Source organism: Dreissena polymorpha, chromosome 9, assembly GCF_020536995.1.
Source record: "Dreissena polymorpha isolate Duluth1 chromosome 9, UMN_Dpol_1.0, whole genome shotgun sequence".
NCBI lineage: Eukaryota > Metazoa > Mollusca > Bivalvia > Myida > Dreissenidae > Dreissena > Dreissena polymorpha.
In genome coordinates this window covers 81,641,867-81,647,866 of record NC_068363.1, presented here as the reverse complement: position 1 = coordinate 81,647,866, position 6,000 = coordinate 81,641,867, and positions in this window count along the sequence as shown.

Below are 6,000 nucleotides of genomic sequence, written 5' to 3'. Positions count from 1 at the left end.
ATAACTGTTAAGTTAAATACACAGGTATTTCAGTTTGGTTATGTAGCGGGGTTTGTGTATTGACACAAGGGGTTATAGTTGCCAACTTTTATTAAGCCCCCCTTTGAAGAAGAGGGGGTATATTGTTCTGCACATGTCGGTCCGTCGGTTCGTCCACCAGATGGTTTCCGGATGAGAACACTTAGGCCTAGGATCATGAAACTTCATAGGAACATTGATCATGACTGGCAGATGACCCATATTGATTTTCAGGTCACTAAGTCAAAGGTCATGGGCACAGTGACTCGAAATAGTAAAATGGTTTTCGGATGATAACTCAAGAATGCTTACGCCTAGGATCATGAAACTTCATATGTACATTGATCATGACTGGCAAATGACCCTTTCGATTTTCAGGTCACTCGGTCAAAGGTCAAGGTCACAGTGACTCGAAACAGTAAAATGGTTTCCGGATGATAACTCAAGAATGCTTTCGCCTAGTTTTAATTATATAATTGATAATGGTATGAAATATAATAACATAAAGTATTATAAGTATTATCATAAATTATAAATCAGATAATTGATAAATACAATATCATTCAAATAATATAATGATTACAATTTTAACAAGTATACAAGTAAATACACTTAAAATAATAAAATGACTCACCAGTAACCATATGAAGAAAGAAACTAAAGATAGTAGGTTTAAGCAAATGAAAAATGCTTGTACCTCTTGCAAGGTTTAGTAACGAAATGAATCAAATGTTTCAGATATATAAAACCATAAATTGTATCTGAAATCAGCTCACCTAAAAAGCATTCTCCATTATATATATACGGAAGCTCACTCATTCATCACACTGAATCTCTCTTGATTGGATAAGTAGTTATAATTATTTATATAACTGGTGTTTTGTTTTGTTTTCATTGTGTTTCCTTTTTGCTTTTTGCTTTCTCTGAGAAATTTGCATCTTGATTTTTTAGCTCATCTATTTTTTGAAAAAAAAATTATGAGCTATTGTCATCACCTTGGCGTCGGCGTCAGGTTAAGTTTTGCGTTTAGGTCCACTTTTCTCAGAAAGTATCAATGCTATTGCATTCAAACTTGGTACACTTACTTACTATCATGAGGGGACTGGGCAGGCAAAGTTAGATAACTCTGGCGTGCATTTTGACTGAATTATGTGCCCTTTTTATACTTAGAAAATTGAAAATTTTGGTTAAGTTTTGTGTTTAGGTCCATTTTATTCCTTAAGTATCAAAGCTATTGCTTTCATACTTGAAACACTTACTAACTATCATAGGGGACTGTGCAGGCAAAGTAATGTAACTCTGACTGGCATTTTGACAGAATTATGTGCCCTTTTTATACTTAGAAAATTGAAAATTTGGTTATGTTTTGTGTTTAGGTCCACTTTATTCCTACAGTATCAAAGCTATTGCTTTCATACTTGGAACACTCGCAAACTATCATAAGGGTACAGTAAAAGGACAAGTTGCATAACTCTGGATGTCATTTTTACGGAATTATGGCCCTTTTTTGACTTAGTAACTTTGAATATATGGTTAAATTTTGTGTAACTTCTTTATTTATGATTAGATTTGATTGATACTTTGACAAAACTACTCTTACCTGACATACCACAATAGACTCCACCCAAACCATCGCCCATGCCCCCCCCCCCCCTTCCCCCCCCCCCGAATCCCCCCCTATTTTTTTTTTTTTTTAAGATCATCTCACAAATGACCACCACACCCTCACACTATACCCCCCCCACCCCACCCCCTCCCCAATTTTTTTTTAAACGGTTAAAAAACAAAACTATTTATTTTGATTATTTTATGTTTGAAATACCGTCCAACCATCGCACCCAAGAATCCCCCCCAGCCCCCCTCCCCCCACCCCCCCTCAGAATCCCCCCCCCCCTATTTTTTTTTTTTTTTTTTTTTTTTTTTTAAGATCATCTCACAAATTACCACCACACCCTCACACTATACCCCCCCACCTCACCCCCCCCCCCCATTTTTTTTTAAACGGTTTAAAAACACAAATATTTATTTTTATTATTTTATGTTTGAAATACCGTCCAACCATCGCACCCAACAGGCCTTGACACTAACTTTTTTGACAGGGTATCCGGAGGGAACCCTACTTTCAACTTTTGGTGGCCCTCACCAAAACCTAGGGAGTCCTCTTGTTTCAACACACAGCTTCTCTCGGCGTAAGGGCAAATAAGTACAAGAAGCATACTAGTACACATTTTTATTTCCTATATTCAATTCTGTTGCCATTTAAAGCAGACCCATTAAAAGCTCATAACTTTGTCTTGTAAACTTTTGATTTCATGTATTTCATCAATATCATCAGCATCGTCATCCGTGTCATAATCATCTTCAGCATTATCATCTTCAGCATTGCCCTTCGCCGCCAGAACTTAGCGTTTCGGAAGTTCTTATTATAAACTTTTAAGAAATAAAAGGTAATTACAAACAAAACTTGTTGCAACTTTTTCGCGCCTTGAAAACTGTCGATTATTCCAACCTTATTAATAAGAACAATCATTTAAAGAAACCTTACTACATTAATGTGATTGCCTATATTATCACTTTAAAAAGTATATTATTACATAAAAAACAATAAGTACCTTCATAAGTCATACCTTCATAAGTCTTAATAAGCTTTATTTGTATATAAATACCATTTTTTTCAACTTGATTAACAACACAGATAACCAAAATAATATAACAATGTTAACTTCAATGTATTAAACAGTATGCTGCCTAAATGTTTCAAAATTAATTATTTAAACATAGAATCACACCAATTTACATCATTTGATAGGGAAAAAGAAATATAAAACATCAGAAAATAAATCATCTCACTTAATTTGTTAAACAGTTATATATGGTCATTTGGACATGTCATACATCAGCTTTTGTTATTAAAACGTTTTCTGTTAGTGGTGGATGATTTCCAGGATCAATTAAATTATAGTTGTTCACGCCTATTTCCTGACAGTAAGGCCCAGATAATTACCACCATCTATTCTTGTTGCCTGAAATAACATAAAGCATTTTTTTTTTACAAACTATCAACAACAAACAAACACATACATGTCACTATCTTTAAATGTCCGAATTTTAACATATCCGAAATATAGTACACCAAGTGAACGATATACTTTTTATTTCAGAAATTGTTGGTATCTTAATCAAATTATATCCTTCCAAGGTCATTATAATAATGGAACTATTAAACAGAAATGCTCACAAATACCTGTAGAAAAAAGTGTATACCGGCATGTGTTTTTGTGGAGAAATTAAATGCTTTTGCCAGCCCGATCGCCTATGGTTTTGATTAAAGAAATAGAGGCCCTAATAATTATTATAATTACTGATCGTCGTGACAGTTTGTCCCATTGTTACTTTTTTGGGGGCTCAATATCATAAAGGATAAAGGAGCCATTAATAATCCGATAATCCGATAATAACCCCCATAAAACTTGACAATAGCAGTAAAAACACCGTTTGTAACACTTACACGCTTCAGTGATATCAATATACTCTCTGCACTGTAGGTCGCTTACATCGTCGAAAATCAATATTTACAACTTACAGACGCTGGCCGCTAATGCTCAGTCGCGTGCTTTCGATTCGCAGTACATTTTCGGATAAGATTTTACCGATGTTTTTTTATACGCCGCTCTTAAAAAATTGGAGGCACTTTTAAAAATTCAAATGGTCAATCAAGACAAAGTGGTTTTATAAATTTAGGGTTCCCGGAGGACCACCCAGCTTGAAGGAACTGGTGGTCCTCGCCAAAATCTGGGGGCCTCGGGTCCCCGGACCACCGTTAGTGTCGAGGCCTGCCCAAGAATCCCCACCCCACCCCCCCACCCCCCAAATTTTTGTTTTTCCTTTTTTTCGCATTTTTGGAAGATAATGTAATAAATGTCCACACCCCCACACAATGCACCCCTCTTCACTCCACCCCTCTCTCCTTTGTGATTGAAAATGAGAGTCCCTTCAACTTTAAAAAGAAAATAGATGAGCGGTCTGCACCCGAAAGGCGGTGCTCTTGTTTCATTTGCTTAATTGGGTTTGCATTCTGATGCTTTTTTTGCTTTTGCTTTCTTTGAGCTTAACAGTATGTATATATAATACTAGTGACACTACAACAGTTTGCTGTTGTTGTCTTATTTCGTTCATTTCATTTGATATCTTGTTGAAGAACTTGTAGTACTGTATGTATGTAGCATTAATCAATGCTTCTTTTCTCATCATTTGCCTTTGAAGCTCTGAAATAGTGCTAGTTACACATGCAGGATATTCATTTCGGCATTAGTATTGTATTATTTTGCTTTTATAATTATATTTTATTTTTTATTCATCAGTGTTGTATTGTGTTGCTTATATTGTATGAAATTTGCTGATCATTTTCCTTCAAATCTGGTTTGAGGTGATAATTTCCTTTAAGCCCTTTTTATTTTGTGGCACTATTGTGTTCTATTTTCTCTGTAAGCATTTTTACACCATTTCTTTTTATGGTGCCTTAGGCCCCTTCCTTGTGTCAACATCAACAATCTTTTAAACAGCTCTTAATTTTGAATGTATAGTACTGATATTATATTTCTGCTGACAGTTGAATAATGTCATATAGGAATACTGCTTTAATTGTTTTTTTATTGTGCTTTATTAGAATAAATATTTCTTATGTATGCCATGTATTATTGATTTGTTGCAATTTGCTACTGCTTGTTAGTTTGGTAAACAGCTATACATAGTGTTTGTTATATACATGTTATTTCATACTGACAATAAATTCGTTTTGATGTGATTTGATTAAGGATGAGGCTTTGTGAATACCCTGTTACATACTCCCTCTGTAGAGAAAAACTGCTCCTGAGATTTAATTTCTTTTGTATACCCTAAACACAACAATTTAAATAAATTAATATATTCTTACTAGAATACTTCACTTTTACCTATACCAGCAATTTAAAATTACTGCGTACACTTTCCACCATAGTAGATAATGTTTACAAGGACTGGAGTGTTAAAGTGAGTGGAAAAATTAGTAAGATCATGACCTACAGCTGTATATATGCCTGAAAACAGCTGTTCAATCTGCTGAGGGTTGACCTATTACTAAGATGTAAACAGATCTTAGAATCATGTACAGGAAAATTTAGCACAGTTATTCAACTTAGAAGTTTAAAATTAACTACACACCATAATTGCAATACAAATTTATATATTTAAATAATAAAATAACGAAAAAAAAACAGCCTTTATTTAATAATTAAGATAAATATCACTATATACGGTTCTGATTATTTGAAAGTTATTTACAAACCTCTCTGTATCAGATAGTATTAATATTTAATACTAGTGATTAACAGGGTAAAAAATTATACACAAGAGGAACATACACAAAATAATATTCATCAGGTTTACATGAAACTCATTGTTCATATGGAAAATATAAAGCTATATTGGAGCAAATCTTGGCAGATGGAGTTTAATGTTAAAAAATGCGCCATCATGAATATTTCCAACTCCACTAAGAAAAGACTACAACTATACTATGAATAACGAAAATCTCGAAAATCTTTAACATCACCCTTACTTAGGAGTCGATCTTTGTGATAATCTGAAATTAAACACTCGTATCGATAACGCAACCAAGAAAGCTTCACAAACTCTGGGATTCATCAAACGCAACTTGAATAAATGCCCACAACCAGTAAAAGAAATGGCATTTGAATACATTTAAATAATATAAAACGGATACCCAACAAAATCTAACAATAGACACATGCTACAGATAACACAGTCGACAATACATAGAGACTCATGTTGCTCCAGTATGGATTGCTTGCCCATTGATATTGGATAATATTTATTTTGAAATTTCATACCGGCTGGTAAGAAGTTTCAGTTTGGATAAAGTGGCTCGGAAATCGCCCATTATCAACAGTATTAGTTTAATTAATCGCAGTCACGACCATGGAA